The 18,213-nt window shown below is 42.3% G+C and overlaps 1 protein-coding gene across 2 annotated transcripts in view; it reads left to right on the forward strand.

Annotated features, from left to right (window-relative positions):
- The first annotated feature begins 6,220 nt into the window (after window positions 1–6,220).
- vri (nuclear factor interleukin-3-regulated vrille) overlaps window positions 6,221–18,213 on the forward strand; it is a 36,856-nt gene continuing 24,863 nt past the window's right edge. The window contains exon 1 of one of the 2 annotated variants that reach the window (XM_072300028.1): window positions 6,221–6,802. The gene's annotated coding sequence lies outside the window, so the exon portion shown is untranslated. The remainder of the gene's footprint in view (window positions 6,803–18,213) is intronic. The other variant, XM_072300029.1, reaches the window with a different exon arrangement.

The raw sequence follows: 18,213 nt of genomic DNA on the forward strand, positions 1-18,213 counted from the left end.
AGTCCAATTTTGAATGGAAATTTTCAACGTTGAAAATTCTCGTTCTTTCGCCTAGAAAGTGACTATATGCTGTTTTTCTGGAGTATATCAAGAAAGTTGGTCATTCTCTACTTAACCGAGCTTAATATCTTACTCAAACAAACTGTGAAAGTTAGTCAAGTGAGTTTCTCAGACGGAGGAACATAATTTTATTCCAAGGTTGAAAAATAGACTTAAAAATTCATTTTTTTTCTTACAAGATCATGTCTGCGCAGGAACCACAATTTTGATGAATATTTCCGCGTAGTCAGCACTAAAATCCGTGAAATTTTCAGTTAGAAATGTCCGGCAGTTTCGTTGTAGTAATACAATTTACCAGGGGAATTTCGCTGTGTTAGAATGTAATTTTTTTGTGAGTGAAACGACGATTCGACATTTTAAAACCTGGAAAAGTGAAGTATCGTCCTCATGAGAAGAGACGAGATTAGAGGCCTCGGTTTTTCGTTTCCCAGCTATTTCCCAGCGTTCGCCAGAGCGTATCTCAATTACAAGGTTACAACATTTTTTTTCAATATTACTGCAATTTGCGTCGCAAAGTGTGCTGAATCTCGCCCATGAGTTAAAGAAAAATCACTCAAATTTTTTTCGGAATTATAAATGCTCAGAGGTTTCCTGGTAAAATACAGTTTGTATTAAGGGTAAATTTTAATTAGTAATTACGTTTTTTGTTCTAGATTTAGGTGTCTATTCCATATTGGGAAAACGGGTAGGGCGCGGTACTGCGTTGCTTGAAATGTAGTAATTTCAGGAAGTGGAGCGTTACAGAGCACGGAGCTTTTTTTATTTCAGTATTAAAATCTTCCCATTTTAAAATTCTCTCAGTATCCTGTGAATTATTAGCAAAAAATCAACCACATTCATATAGGTGGCAGAAACTAATAACCATACATGAAGAATAAAGTTGCGACGTAACAATTCATGATCTAAAATGAAAATGTCACGACACAAGTCGTCACCTACCTGACATAAAAGCGTAACTACACTCTGCAATGAACCCTGTTGGCCATACAATTCAATGCTTTTCCGGGCTCATCTCAATGTGTATTTACGCCCTTATATCAGCCAAGCGACGAAGTGATAACATCGATTATCAATCGACAACAATATGGCTGCTAGAATGTAACGTTCACCTCCTGAAAAAAATTCATCTGTAACTAACCTCACTTACGAACTTCTCATGTAAGATGTTGCATAACTACGTAACCGCGCCGGTGTAATTCTTTATTGTAAGCGATGACCTAACAGGAGCAGAGTACTTTCAGTGTCACATCAGTAAGAGTACTTACTGTCAGCAAAGAGACACATCTTGATAGATGTCGATGAATTGAGCAGTTAGGCTGATAGTTATCCAATTTATCTTACCGTATCGAGCACGCAGGTGCCAAATATCAAGTTTACCAGCTACTGCTTGCCGTATAAAAACGCCAGGTTGCATAACCATTCAGATCTTGATCTTGTCTTTTCTCTCTTTTGTTTCCATAAATAACGCCCTTCGATGTGTTTAAATTTAAACATCGTGCAACTCATACGATTTTGCTGTTGCTTAGAGCACTGTTCAATATTGCTTCGTCATTCGGTTAAAACCGATGAATATGCAGAAAGTTTTGCCATTAGGTATGGTTATAATACAGATATTATTATTTTTTGTTTTTTGTAAAAAAATTCCAAAAAAATTTGTCCAAAATGATTTTAGTGATGGATTTTCAGCAAATCCGTTCCGCCGGTCATAAAATCATGTTTTCACCACCCCTTCTCCTTGAGTAAGATAAGACCCCAGACCCTGTAAGAGTAAGACAAGTAAGAGCGCGGGACCTCGACTTTTGGGGACGCGAAGTCGATCCAGGGTCTTGTTTTTAGCAGTCAGGACAGTACCGCCGTGCTAAGGACAAACGCCGTATGAACCTCCAGGCGTTGCCAAATTTACTTTGATAAAACACGAATTTCCTGGTAAACTCATGACTATTTTTCCCCCAATTTTTCAGATACTTTTGCTCGCAATTTCACCTAAAGTTCCTGAAAATTTTAAGGAAAAATATTTATAACTTCCCTCAAAATGAACATTTTATCGAAGGAAATTCGACAACTCTCGAGTGTTCATACGGCATTCTTCCTTAGCACGGCAGAGTAGAGAGACAATCACTGGCCAGTTTCCAATTCCTTCTTGACTCGAAAATTATCTTCTGAAATTAGTTGACTGTGAGAATTTCGCCGATCTTGGACTCGAGTTCTTCTCTGTAAGGGAAGAACTTTGAGCAGCTAAAAAGCGTACGTTTGGGGAAGTCAAACACTCTTGGACAGTAGGGACAAGAACCAGAATAGGACACTCCGATGCGATGTAATCGGGCGTTGAACACATCGCATCGTGGCCAGTGCTGCCACAGGGAAAAACGCCGTATGAACCTTCAGGCGTTGCAAAATTTCCGTAAGTAAATCACTAATATTTTGGGAAAATTTGTAAATGTTTTTCTTCCAATTTTTCAGATAATTTTATTCGCAATTTCATCTAAAATTCCTGAAAATTTCAAAGAAAAATATTCAAAGCTTTCCTCAAAAATAAACTTTTTATCAGAGGAAATTTGGCTACTTTCAAATGTTTATACGGCATTTTTCCTTAGCACGACAGAGTAAGAGCTTTGTGATGAAAAAGTTTGGCTACCGTGAGCTGCAGTTCGGGGTCCGGCACGATGTAAGAACTATGGTTCAATGAAACATAATAATTCTTACGATGTAAAGAACTATGGTTTTTCATGGAACCATGCGAAAGTGGTCGAACTGCTGTAAGCAACTTTTACCGCTTCCAAATCGCGTACAATGCCTAATCGACATATGGAAGGCGACCAGTATGAGCACGGCACACAATGAGAATTAGTATCAACCTGCGGGTACTACTGAACCGAACGAAGAATCAAATTGCTACCAGCAACTATTGCCGCTCCCAAGCCACTCATATTGCCTGATCAAATTTTGGAAGGCGAGCAAGTCATTTCAAAATCTGTTTAATTTACTTAAATAAGGTGTACCCTAAAACAGCTGCTTCCGAAAGTAACAAATTGTCGAACTGCTCGGACAACTAATTATATGTCTCTCTCAAAGCACTCACATTGCATAATTAAGTCTTTAAAGGCAAACCAATCGGAGCACGGTACGCTGTAAAAACTTAAAATTAATATCCAATTGCCTTTGATGTATGCATGTGGCTAAACTACTGCAAGCAACTATTATCACTCTCAAGCCGCTCACATTGTCTGATCGAGTTCTTGAAGGCGAACTAATCAGGCTCCGGATTCGGCAACAAAAGGTCTCTAACTTTTGTCATGTGTTTGAGATTTGTTTTTACTCCCCCCCCCCCCCCCCCACACACACACACACACACAAACACTTAATCCATAATTGAAAAGTTTTCAGAGACCTTTCTAAGTTCACTGCTCGGATTATCAAGTGCTCCTTTGGCTCATTCTTCATCGTCGTCCTATTAAAAAAACAAACAAACGCTGCTGCGGATAATACATTTTTACGAACACCTGATTTCTCCTACAATTTTAAATACATTAAACGCAAGCTATCCAAAATCTAAGCTCAGATTCGGAATCCTCGTGAAAAATCGATGGGATTTCATGTAACATATACGTTATCGTAGAGAGAAGAAAAGTTAAAAAAACAAACAAACGATGCTGCGGATGATACATTTTTACGAACACCTGATTTCTCCTACAATTTTAAATACATTAAACGCAAGATATCCAAAATCTAAGCTCAGATTCGGATTTCTCGTGAAAAATCGATGAGGTTTCATGTAACATACATTATCGTAGAAAGAAGAAAAGTTAAAAAACAAACAAACGTTGCTGCGGATGATACATTTTTACGAACACCTGGTTTCTCCTACAATTTTAAATACATTAAACGCAAGATATCCAAAATCTAAGCTCAGATTCGGAATCCTCGTGAAAAATCGATGGGATTTCATGTATCATACGTTATCGTAGAAAGAAGGAAAGAGGTTAAACGTAGGTATACTGATCCTAATATTTCAGACAAATATGGCCGGCGCGGCGCGGCTGAGTAGGTCTGCGGAGGTCCCTTTTATCTACGCCGCCAACCGGACCCGAGCGCTCGGGCGCCATGGCGCTAAGCATTCGGTTTCGGCCGGAGGAATCTGTGAAGATAAATTGGACTACATTTTGCAATTTGGACCTATAGATTCTAGCCCGGTTTAAAAACGACGTATGTGACATTAGTTTCCCTATGCCTATGAGTGTTTTTCCAGAAGAGCCAGATTTTATAGTTCCGAATTGCAAAATGCAGTCCAATTCTTCTTCTTCCTACTACGCTCCCCGTGCTGACCTACTTCCTATGAAACTGATTTCGCAGAATCCCTTTCTTCATGTTGTGCTATGCTATACTAACGTATGATACATGAAATTGCATCGATTTTTCACGAGGAATCCGAATCTGACCTTAGATTTTGGATATCACGCGTTTTAAAATTAATTTTTAAAATTCCAAAATCCACGATGGATCCCTTCCTTCATGATGTACTATGCTATGCTATACTAACGTATGATACATGAAATTGCATCGATTTTTCACGAGAAATCCGAATCTGACCTTAGATTTTGGATATCTTGCGTTTTAAAGTTAATTTGTAAAATTCCAAAATCCACGATGGCGGACTTCGCCTAACATTCTATCTTGGCACCTGTTCGTTTGATTTTTGTCAAACTTGGTATCAGAGATTCATTTTTTAGCGGGAAACTCGAATTTTTAGTCAAGTTTTCAAAATTCCTTAGTCCAAGGTGGCGGACATGGCCTTAAATGCTATCTCGGTCCCTGATCGTTCGATTTTTTTGAAACTCGGTATTTTTAGGAGTATTTTTTGACGGGGAACTCGAAATTTTAAGCTAAACTTCTAAAATACCTAGTCTAAAATAGCGGACATTGCCTAAAATACTATCTCGGCTATCCTGTTCGTTCGATTTTGGTGAGGGGTGTTTTTTGACGGAAAACTAAAATGCCTCCTTGAGTCAACTGTTGGCCTATTATCATTGCGGAGAGGAGAAGGACGTATCATCACTCCTGGCCTTCCTGATTGCTGAAAGCCAGTGAGAGTTCGGAAAACGCCATTTCACGAAAGGGGAGAGGGGCAAAAGGGCTCCAGGATGAAGCTGGTTGCGTCTTCCTTTCTTCAACTGTTGATCTTTCTTTCTTCCTCTCTCCCTGTCCCCTCCGTATAATCCCCCCTGCAACGCCGAGTCGGCCGAGTACAACATCAAACCGCAAAAAATCGAATGACATCGGGAACGGACATTCGCTACGTAGGCCAGAATCACATACACAAGTCCAGCTTTTTCGGAGGGGGGTCCAGGGTTAGCGTTGCGTAGTTGTTTAGGGACATAGGCGGATCATGACACTTCGAACGGGGGGGGGGGGGGGGGGCGCGCATCGAGGTCCAGGGGGACTGCCTCCAGAAAATTGTCGACACTTTAAAGCATCTAACATGCAATTGGAGTCACTCAATGCAAGCATCCTTCCTTCCTATACACTGGAAAAAAAGCACATTGGATCTAGAGTCAAGACTCTTGAAAACATTGACAAGAAAAAATACTCTTGATTCAATCGGATTTTTGCTCGAATCAAAACGAAATCCGCTTAAATTAAGAGGCTTGGTTCTGGATTTAAGCTAGATTCTGATTGAATGAAGAGTACTTTTTCTTGTCGATGTTTTTAAGAGTCTGGACTCTAAATCCAATGTGTTTTTTTTTCCAGTGTATCCTCCGTTCCTTCCTTCTCTCCTTCTTTCTTTCTTACCCCCATCTTCGGTCAGACGGTGAGGGTGCACGCCCCCTACACCCCCCTCCTTGGACCCGTCAATATTTAAGGAGAGGGTGGAAGGCGATCCTGCACAGCGTTGCTCAGGTGACCATACAATCGTTATCCCTCAAAACTACACACCAACCACCCGATGACCCGAGGGGGTGGGAGAGGCGCGTCGACGACCTTGAAAACAGCCGTTTTCCACGCGGGGGCTGCGGCTGGCGGTGGCTCAGCTGAAAAATTCGCTGGCGTCACAAACCGCGGCCAAGAGTTACGCAACGAGGAGCATGGGCCGTCGCGGTTACGTAACCCGTACTGAATGGAGAAGAAGCACTTGGCGGCTCCTCCCTCCACGAGCCGCGCGGCCGAGCGGTGGGGGAAGCGCCTCGGCGGCGCGCTCGCGCCTCGCGGCCTGCCGTTCGCGTCAGTCCGCACTTTACTCTTGCGTAGCTTGTTACCCTGTGTCCCGTGCGTCTCACGACAGCCACACGCGAGTTCACCGACACCCCGCCAAGGGCCCATGTAACTCCTTCGCTTCGTTCACTCGCGCGAGTTCTCGCAAATTGTGTTATCAACCGTGCTTGTGTGGAAAAATTGTGTTCGCTTATTATTTCGAACATCGTGTGACGACTTTTGAAACTTTGTGGATTCACTCTGATTTGGATTATTTACGTGTTGATCGTCGTTTTTTTGACTTGGAAGTTTCGGCACATGCCGCATTTTCGTTTCTGATTTATACTTGTTTTTGTATTTGTTATTTTTTACTGGACTCACTTATTTACTTATTGAATTCGTGCTTGTGTTTTTTAACCCCGGAGACACGTTTCGTTTCGTGAGTGTCGGTGGATTTGAATGCTTACCTCTGGATAATTAGTGGAGTTACTTAGTGTTATTACTCTTACCATTGGATTACCTTTTTTGCCGATACTTCTTCGACTCTGAAATTGATGTAAGTTGTTATTATTAATATTTTACTTTGCTTAATATTTACTTTCGAAACTTTCGAAGTTTAATATTTTGTGGAATGACCGAAGTTCCCAGAAAAGCTTCGGGCTCTAAGGAAGTAATTAATCATAGCTGATTTTTTAGTTGGTTTAGGTACTTACTACCGGTTTGTGCAATAACATCAGGCTTATTTTGGTGTGCATCCACTACTTCATCACGATTCTTTTCGAAGTAAAACCATGACTTTAAGTAACAGACAACACTTCGGGTGGGTCACGGTTTTCGAAACTCCTTCAATTCCTCGTATAGGCCGAATACCTACTCACGTGTCGAAATAGTCGCATGCTGAAATTAAACACTTCAATCATATGAGCATAAACGATTGGCCCGAGATGCGAAGACTTACGCTTGCCGGTTGGTTTTAACTTTGATAAAGGCTGTCAACCATACCTACCGACTTACAGCCTTGAATACTACCTCGCGTTACTTAATGAGTTAACGCAGGACCTGATAACGTCTCAGAATGTTAAACAAACTTGGTGAATAATGTGTTCTGAGCTTTGCAGACAAGAACCAAGTCGCATCAAGTAGGAAGCTAGGAAATCATGTTTGAAGTTGCATTCTTTCTGAGGCTCTAAGTATGTGGTATGTTAAATTCAAGACCCATTTTACGTACAATTTTACGTATACCTGTATTTATTACAGGCGACTGATAACGGCTTGTTAAGCTCGAAACTACTCCTGAGTAATTCTTTCATTATATGACTTGGTTTCTCTCTGTTTAACTCACTCATTTCACAGCTTCAACTGCAATTTTTTTACAAGAGAGCTCATGATCCATTAAAAGCACTACATTTTGCCAAAAAAAAACTACGGTTTCTGGCTTTTCCGAAAAAACACCTATCTGCGTAAGGAAAGGCATACTCGTGTTTTCTTAAACGAGCGAGAATTAGTGGCACCTCATCGCAAAATGTAGTCAAAGCATAGACAGAAAAAAGGAGGTGTTTGTATTTCGGGCATCTTGGAATATTTTGATAACGTAGGTCGGCCCAGCGACTTCTATCATCAATTTTCTTGGAAATGGTGTAATTTATGGAAAAAAGTTATTTTATAAAAAGTGCTTGAAATTATATCGTGAGTTGATTTAAGCAAAAAAATGGGACATTATGGTCCGTTTTTCATACTTCGAATGCCGGATTTCGCCGGCCAGGTTGTATCGACCTTCGTCACAGGGTATAAACAAACCTCAAGATGCAAACACCTCCTTTTTTCTCCCTCTATGCAGTCAAGTAAGGATAAAATTTGGAGAATAATCAGTAGGGTCGTATTTTAAACCCGACGCAAATATTGCCAATTTTTTTTGGTTTCCCCTTCTTTCTCTCACTGTGTTAGATAAGCTGAGATCATCAAATGAGTATACTGCCCTTGCAAGTAGTGTTGACACAGTTTTCTTCAGGTTGAATACCCGCAATAGAGTACTCAGGACACCATGCTTCATTGATAAAACTGACTAACGCGAGTTCAAGCGCAAAGTGTCCTATTGTTTCAAGGATTCAAGGAGAGCGGCCTTGATGCACCATTGCACCTTCTGCGACCGCACTGACGCGCGGCGAGTGCATTACACCAAGAAAGGCGCCTTCGCGCCCTTTGAGGGAACGAACAACCGGAGTTTACCATCGACCCAATCGAATGTATTGAAACTGTCGGTACAGAAACTCGATAACCGCAAGCCCCGCTCCAAAAAATTGTCGACCCCCGATGAAAATCCCTATTAATCAAGAGATGAAGAAAGGAAAATGCGCATAACCTTGAAGGAAAAATGTGCAAACTAACATCTTTAAGTGAGGTAATTTCGACTGATAACCTTCGGACGGTGTACCATGAGTTCTCATATCTGAATTTTTAAAATTTCATCACTGACAGTCTTAAGAATTGTCGGCTTCAGGTTTTTTTCCACCGAAAATCTTCTTATTCCCAAATTTTCCCTCTTTTGGTAATCTTTTCTATTACCAAATGTTGACTCCTTTATTATTTTACAAGAAATGTTAAGGAAGAAGGCATTTTGAAGTGGTGAAGCGACTGGCTCTCGTTTTTGGCCGTAGGAAACAACCTTTTTTTTTTTTTTTTTTTTTTTTTTTTTTTTTGAGAAATGAGCTTAGATGGTCGTTAGACAATTGATAGGATTTTGCATCTGAAGTGCAATGAGAATTGCCCGAAAATATCTTAGAGTCGAGCAGCTGACAACTTGATCTCTCTGTGTGACTTACTGCAATTCTTATCATTAGTAAGCAAGCACAAATGAGGGGCTTGGAGGACAAGGCGTATAGGTGCAGTTTTTGAAAAAATGGAGATATTCATGAACTCGAATAAAACTAGTTTGAAAGTACATTCTGTGAAAAATTCTCAACTAAAATCCAACGATGAAGCATCAAAAAGTGAGTTTAAACTTCCTCTCCGCCATTAGGCTCCATGAAATGTGAAAACTCTAAACACATATTTCTTGACTTGACCAAAACTACCCTTATGCGCCTTGTCCTCCAAGCTCTTCAAATCAAGTATTTTTTCTAAAAGAAAAAAAAATCGATAGTAGGTACCTATTTTTTCTTCTTTCTTTTTGTGGGCTAAAAAAAAATCGGACCAGCTGATCGCGCGTACAAATTTTTTCAAGGTTGTTTATTTTCTGCCTTTCCAAAGTCAGTGATGCAGTATATTTGCCTCGCTTCTCACGGTTTATGCATGTGCAAGCAACCCCTATGTAAATTACCTTGCGGGCGTAGTCCCGCAAGAGTTCCTTGCCAATCCCTCCCCACCTCCATCCGATAAGTTTTTTTAAGTTACGTCTTCTTTTTACAATATTTTGACTTCACACCGTGTTATACTTATACTTTGCGTGGCGTCCTAAAGAGCAAAAAGAACATCGAGTAAAGTAATAAATACGTAACGATTTCAGTTATCCTCGCTAATCTTTTTCACCACACGCACTGAGTGCTTTTCTCCGTTTATCCCACTATGATACGCATTTTTCCCCCTCCTAATTTATCACACAGCAATATCCATGACGTCATTATATTAGTGAGCTAAAAATCCTCCCTTTTTTTCTTTTTAGCCAAGCATAATTCCTTGAAGGAGTGGTTCCAGCAAAGCGTAATTAAGCGTTACATGGCAAGGAGATGAAATTATCGTATTTGCGTTACATAATTTTCATATGTTACCTAATGGGTCTCGAAAAAGAATGCCTCTAGGATGATTTCTGATGTCTCTTAATTGATATTATGAATATGATTTGATCCTCTCACATAACTTCTCATTGTCTTTTTTACTTTAAATAAAAGTAAACAGGTTGTGTTTTTGGAGATTTGTATTAAAGCTAGGAAAACATTAAAAAGTCATTCGAGGGTCCTGAATAGACAGTAGGCTCAAGAGTAATAATTCTTGCGTACATGTGATGAGAAACTGACAATTTTTAACAAAGATCAATTTATGAGTTTTTTCCTTTTCATTTCATTTTTCTTACGCATCGTCAGAGCGTGCAATTATTTTGCTGCATGTTGCTGATTGAAGCACACCAAATTCATGTAATCTCTGTGCGAGGAAGATACCGGTCTCACACTGTTCCAATGGCCTTTTTCCACAATGATTTTCCTCAACGAGTCCCTCAAGTTCATTAGAATGAATCTCAGTACTTAAGTGCGTTCATAATTACACGTGTCTGTACTTACCTACAGGAAAATCAACGGCAGTCCCCAGACGACGGAACCTACCTCCATGGCAGGTTGCGAAATTAACTCAAACAAGTCGGTTTTTTTTCACAATTATTGCGATACAATTTTCATCCAAAATTTGACTGATTATTGCTTGGAATTAGAAGGAATATCAGTCAGGAACTTTCAATAGTTTTCTAGTCGTATTCAATATTCAAGTGAAAATTTCCAATATTGAAATGTTGTCACGTTCATTCGCCTAGGAAGTAAGTCCAGATTTTTTTCTGTAAAGAACCAAGAAAGTTTGTTCCTTCATGCTAAATCGAGCTTAGCTTAAGTTATCTTACCTAACCAAAAAATTTGCCTAAAAGGTAGTCTTCTGCTGTTGCTGCGTGCAAAATTCTAAAGTCAATCCGCGGGGGTTAATGGTTATAGATCCCTATTGGGGACTCCATCATGTGGGGGTTTTGATGGTGCCAGCAGGCTCTCAGTGAGCCGAGAGTAGGTATTTAAATGGGAATTTTTCCAATTCCGGAAACGGCTCATAACCCCGGGAGCTTTCCCGTTTCCGACTTTTGACTCTCTTGTTTCCGGTACTCGACTTTCCTGCACCCAGTTTTTGACTTTCGCGGGAAACTTTGATCCCAAACAGTGAAATGGTAAGTTCTTCATGGACCACAAATTTTAAGGAAGAGTTACGGACCGGGAGAGATTACGAGAGAGATTGAGGTCGGAACTTACAAGGAAGAAGGAGGCAATCAGCAGGGCTGGAGTTTTTCTGGCGATCAACCTGATACGATCATAATCAACTATTCGAAAAACTCTCGTGTGTTAAGGACCGAGGAAGATTTGGATTGCATTTTGCAAAAAGGCACCAGGAGCATTTTATTCAAGATTGTGCGACCTCTTTTGTCTTGGAGGAAAAACCTGATTATCCATTTACAGTTTCTATTTTACTCACTAAAAACTGTAGATTTAAGACAAAATTGAACGCATTTCTGCCAAACGGAACTATGTGCATTATTACATGAGCCCTGTTATGCATTTATTCTTGTGGGTCTCAGGGCTCATGTCTTAATGCACATAGTTCCGTTTAGCAGAAATACGTCCAAATTACAATGTAAATTTCACATTTTTTCATGTTCTCAGTAATTTCACTGCAAAGGATGAAAATACACAATCTTTAGCATCATCGCAATTCTTCCGGTTCCTTTTTGCAAAATGCAATCCATTCGTAATGTTGGACTCTCCTGGGAGGAAGAGGCACCTAGGACCCAGGTCCTCGGTCCCTGCGCTGATTGCGAGCCGGGTCTGGACGGAAGCGGGCGCGGGAGGCGGGGGCGACCCAGTTGCAGCGGAATAACGAGCGAAACCCCGCGTCATCGGGCGGTTGACGTGGCTCGGCCGTGCAACAACGCCTCGGCCGCGCCGCGCCGCCACGGACGTTGACCTTGTTTCCTCTTCCAATCGCCATGATTCGCTTTTTTAACGCCCCCCCCCCCCTCCAGGCCCCCCTCGTCCCCACGGGGGAGTCGTGTTTCGGGGCCGCCGCGCGCGATGCTCCCGACAGTTCGACGCTTTTCACTCCGCGGCCGCCCCTCGATCCGGTTCCAGTCCGATTGGTAAGGCTCACCTGTTGGTGTCGGTGAAGAGGCGAGGTTGGGAGGGGGGTGTCTGGTACTGTCCACCTCTCTCTCCCGCCCTCCGGGCTCCCGACCCGAAGATTTTTCACGAGGGTCAATAATCTTTCCGATTTTCAAAATATTTCGTCGCCCCGCCAGAGTGGACTGACCCGGGATGCTGGGTAGTCCGATTGTCCTTCCTTCGGCAGAATTTTATGGCTCCATCTGGAACTTTCGAGGAAATCCCGCGAAGGCCGTTCAGGACCCTCTCCGAACGGCCCCCAGGCTCCTACCTTTTGATCAGGAAAGGCTTCTAAATATCTTTTTGCCCCCTGAAAAATTTAGAGGAGGTTCGCGTCCATCCCTGTTGAAGGGGCTAGGGGTTAGAGGAAAAGATGACACTCAAACATTACAGGTACCTAACTCGGTTTTGTAGACCGGAATTTCTACTCCGCTCGATTTTTTTGAATATTCACGACCGTCAAAACAAAGTCGTCTAATAATTATAACTTTGATAATGAAATATGAGGACTATAAAGCCGGATTTGAAAAATCACTAATTTTTGAAATATTCCTTTTTTATGCTTTTTGACGTACCTGGGTATCCTTGTGCGGAAAGTTTAGGGTATTTCTACGGATTTCCTTAATCTTTAAGAAACCTCTAACAACCCGACTTGCCACGTTAATAGTTGCGTTGAGCGATTATACGTATTATGTCATAGCAGTGATAATACTCAGTTATACAAAAAAAGTTATCTAGCATCGACGGAACGTTTTTTTCCTTGTTACGCGATTCAACGACTTGAGGTGTTTTTTCGGCATTTGCGGTCTGAATTCATTTATGCCTCGTCTCCGGCTGTGTGAAATGGACTTTTTACAAGTTGCCAACCCATGCTGTGCTGGCCACTTTTTCACCCCGTTTTCCCTTTCAACAGGGACACATACCAGTGTTGCGGCGTTGAAGACCCACTGATTGATACGAATCAAGGTCAATTACTCGCATTATGTAGGTCGCGTTACGAGCTGAGACCCAAGAACGCCAACGCCAGCCCCTGGCTACACCTCAGATCCGCGATAATGTTGCTCACGGCGCTCAGCGCTTCCCTGTTTCCCAGGCCCAACTTTTCATTTCATTTCCGCCAGATCGTAAAAGCAGTAACTGAATTTTTTACTTCCCCGCCAGTTCCGCCAGGTTCCGGTCGGGTTTGCTCAACAATCAAAGTAGAAGAATTCGGATGTTGACGATGGATAAGGCGAAAAAATCTCTCATTAGGGAACAGTTTGGAGCCAATGTAGCCGGTACAGTTCCTTTTAATATATTTTTGGGGCCCCATCCCGCTATTTTCAAGAAATCTTGCTGCGTCTCTTAGGGCCTCTTTTGACTCCCTTTCATCATGAAGAGGAGGAGGTGGACCCCCAAAATCTCTTTTTGGCGGGGCCCGCTCCCTAGGAAACCTGCGCGATCTTAGCAGCGTCTAATCCCCACGCGTCCTTCATTGGCAGATCCAGCGACTTGGTAACACCGGATGTCTTCCATTCGAACCTATGGAAATGTATCGGAATATCGGAAATGTATTGGAATGTCCTGGAGGGGCCAGGTGCTCCGGCAAGAATCGATTATTTTAACATAGGTTAAATGGAGGGAATCCGGAGTCGCCAAATTGCTGGACCCGCCTCTGGTGTCCTTTTTCTTAATGGTCCTCCAATGGGACAGTGAAAATAAAGTTTTGCAGGGTTGTGGTCCCATTTGCCCGACGCAATCGTGATAAACCGAAGACTTCATTATAATGTTCAAAAAACCATTTTCAAGGGGCTAAAAAGCTACTTAAACTCCGACCAGGTTACCAGGCGCCAGGTTTTAAATTACCTCTCCTCATTTGACGCTCATAAAACTGGGAAAAAACGGCACCTTCCGGCATAAATGCAGGAGGCCCGGAACGGTATGAACCTGGGTTAATGGTTGCGTGCCGATTAGACTCCGAGCGTCTGCACGTGATGCAAGCGATCGCCGATCGAAGAGGTTGGCATGCGTGCTCCCACAAGGCGCAACGGTGGACCGGGGGGCGGGGGGGGGGGGGGGATGGCGGCGGGTAAACAATGCTCTCGAGCCGAGCTTATCATTTCGGATTCCAGCTCTGACGCATCGCCATTCGCCATCGAGAACTAAACGGCGAGCTCCTCGTTCTGTGGAAATCGAGAATCGAGCCGAGTGAGTGTTGCTGGCTGTTGTGTTGGCCGATTAGGTAATCACTCGCAGGCGCCCCCCCCCCCCCCCCCCCCCGCCACCGTCGTTGGTGTCGCAGGAAAACTTGCGAGGCTTCCAGCGCAGCGTCTCACGTGAAAACAGCGTTGTCGCGACCAGCACCGCCTAGGTGAGCCCAGTGAGGGCTCTACCAAGAGCTCGAAAATTCGTCGTTTTCCAGACGAAAGAATGTGAATAATACGCTTAGATTACATCTTGCATTTAGGAATTACTATTTCTGGCTCATTTTAGAAATACACATCGTCACCTTCCCGGCAAAGTATCACAAGCGCCATGCGACGTTTAAAAATTTCCGCCGCCATTTTATTTTTTTACAGGGAAATTGTTCAACGAAGCTGTTCGAAGATTTCACTGAATTTTCTTCGTGCTGCCGATAAAATTTAGTGAAATTTCCAAACAGATTCAACCAACAATTTCTCAGTAAAGAAATAAAATGGCGGCGGAAATTTTAAACGTCGCATGGCGCTTGTGATTCTTTGTCTGGAAGGTGACGACATGTGCATGTAGTTTCCCTATGCTGATATGTGCTTTTATGGATGAGCCAGTAATTGTAGTTCCTCGGTCGTCTCCCAGACGAAAGAATGAAAATAATTCCCTTGGACTACATTTTGCAGTTAGGGATTACTATTTCTGACTCAATTTAGAAATGACACATGTACCAGTAGTTTCCCTATGCCGATATGTGCTTCTATGGATGAGCCAGTAATTGTAGTTCCTCGGTGCTGAGTGATGCAATGTCAAGACATTGCCACACTAAATCGTAATTTTACCAGGAAACGGTTGAACATGGAAGTTCTCGTTTATTCCGGAAAAGGCAGTGTTGGTTTGGTAGTGCCGGAAATCGTTATTCGATCAATTTTGCGGTAAAAACAGCTCATAATTGCTATTTAGCTACCTCAATTTTACAAAATTTCTCTAAGATGCCCTTTGAAGCTCCTTTTGGAGCCAGAAAATCCCTAGAACGCATCTTCGGAACTGGACAGTCCCGCAGAACCTCCTTGGTGGGATGTTTTCCAATTTTTCCCCGACCAAGTGACCCTCTGTCGTGCCACCGTCTTATAAAAGGTCTTAGTTTCGCCCATGCGGTATACTTAGCTCATCTCTGCGTAATTTAGTGTAAATCTACTCCAGAGAACTTTCTGCACTCGTGACCTCCCGGTATGTTCGGCGGCTTCCCGTGGCCCGTGGCAAGCCGGCGCACACTGTGGTATTTGACCGAAAAACCTGGCCAAAACCTCAATTTTAATTTTTTTTTTTTGGAAAACCAATGTGATATTCGAAATCTACACTGTTTTTTACCCCAGTAGCCATGTATGTGCCATTTTTCGAGTGGCTCAATTTCCCGCGAAGAGACCACGAAGTTACCTATTTCTCAGCGATTTTTTTGATGTGTTTTGACGCGCTACTCGTCGATCAGTTTACTTCAACTGTGCGACCATAGGAGGGAAGTTCGGCGATATGCAACACATTCTTAAGGGTATATTCTACACAACTAACCACAGTATTTTCGAAATTTCCTTTTTTAGTGATTTTCACAGGAGGTTGAAAAGTGATGTAAAAGTAAACGTTTTTTTCGAATTTCACAGTCCGATTAAAAATTTCTCTCAACTGTTCTCAAGCGGTTTCAGGCGGAATGTCATAGTCCGAAGTGGGTATTTTCAGGATTCAGGGTCGACAGACTGAGGAAAACTGAGGAAATTGAAATTTTTGACTTCAAACATGGACTTTTGAGCGATTTTCACAAACATGAATGGGAAAAATTATGTCGATACTAACGACTGAAATTGTATTTTTCCAATACCTCTGACCCATTTAGTACGAAATTGGGTGATATTTGGTCACACAACCTGTTTCTCTGGCCCCTACGCCCCCGAAAGAGCGATGAAAAAAATAATTTGAAAGCGGAAGGGAGGGTCATTTTAAAGTCTTGCCAAAGAGTTTAATCCGTTATTTAACGATCTCTTCGTGCATTATCCTTGAGTATAGACATATTCATGCCATGTTTTACTTTGACAGACAAATTTGAGGCCATCCGGCTTTGGGGTGGGGCTTCGAAAGTGGCCCTCTGGCACCATGAAATTACGCTGAGAGGCACATTTTGAAGCCTCGTAAAAGTAATTTTACGATTTTTCCTCAGGCAGCAGATTGTAAAGGGACATCATTAGAACTAAATCTTCCATTATTATCAACCTAAACTTTAAGAAAAAATACAATTGGCCCTTGATAAGTGAGGTATGTGGTTTTGTCACGAATTTCGCAGTGACTTACGCTGTTTTATATTAAAAAAGGCAATTTCAAAGTTAATGGAGTGCCCTCACTTTGAGATGTAGATCATGGGTTAGGAAGGAACCCATCAAAATGAATCCTTTTCATAGGTGCTTTCTGTCCTCACAATGGTTCTTATTTTGATAAAACTTATTTTCATCCCATAAGTTATCCTCAAATCATCATATGGAGGTCCCGGCACTTTCATACTAGCACTAATTTTGATTCAAAACAGTCAAAAATCTAATATCTAGAATGATTCATATTAATTTTTTTGAGAAATGTACATTTACTCCTCAATGTGAGAGATCGGCTGTTTCGTCAAAAATTTTGAAAGGACTTACGCTGTTTCATAAAAAAACCATTAATGAGGTCATAGAGAGTCCTTATTTCGAAAAGTGGACCACAGGTGAAGGAGAAACTCGTCTCAATGCACCGCTTTAGTCAGATACTTTGCGTCCTTTTAAAGGCTTTTTGGAGGGCTTCTTCCATCCTCTTTAAACTCTCCGCAAATTGTCATATGATGTGTGAGGTGGATAAATTGTGCATATTATCACTTAAGAAGAAGTACTGATTGTAAAATATTTTTAAAACTCGGCGATATCTGGTGATAAATAGTTTTGGCCAGCTTTTCAGGTCCAATACCACAGTGTGCGGCGGCGGCGCATCGCGACTGGGAGCGAATTTTAGCTTTCCTCGTTTCCGCAGCGATGTCGGCTGGCGCTGGCTAAAAATAGCGGGCACTAGACGCGGCCGAGCTACGTCAGATAGTGCTGAAAACTCCATTTTACATACGTGAATCATCCGCATAATCGCACAATCTGGCAACCGTGGCTGCCATTGATGCCCGTGCCCCCTATACCCCCGGCTTATCGCGCCGCGACCAGGAACGCGACTAGAGAGTCACGTTTCGGAATTTTCGAATACCCTGCCTCGGTGTGAGTGCGCTTATGCAAGCGACACTTTGAACCTCTCCACGAATCCTAATCGCCCCGCTGATAACGCAACTAGTCACCTACTTCGCGTCTCGAGAGTGTTCCTTAACCCTTCCTCCTTCTCCACTTGTTTTTTCTGCCTTTATCGAGCACTGCTATTCGAATGAAAAACAACGAAAATTACTTCGTCAACATGCCTAGAGGCAGGGTATCCACGGGCCTGGAAGAACCTGGCAAATGAGGAAATTAAAGCTTCTCCAACTTGACAGCATATCAGCAGTGAAATTACAGAGCCGCGCATTTCCTTCACTGTGTTTCAAAATCGCCACTCCCGTTTTATTCTTTGGTAGGAAAACGAACCATCTCCATCACTAGAAATTTTCATAAATTAGTCTTCACGCGGATGGCAACACTGGATTTCCTTCATTTAAACCCATGCTAAAAAATCGATTCTTGTCGAAGCACCTGGCCCCTGCAAGGATCGATACATTTCCATGGGTTCAAATGGAGGAAATCCAATGTCACCAAGTTGCTGAATCCGCCAATCGCGGAGAAGGAAAAATAGGGAAGTTTTCAAGGAGTAACGTCGAGTGTTTTCATTGTGAGTTGGATTTTCTAGTTTCTGACCT

Source organism: Bemisia tabaci, chromosome 4 (assembly GCF_918797505.1).
Source record: "Bemisia tabaci chromosome 4, PGI_BMITA_v3".
NCBI lineage: Eukaryota > Metazoa > Arthropoda > Insecta > Hemiptera > Aleyrodidae > Bemisia > Bemisia tabaci.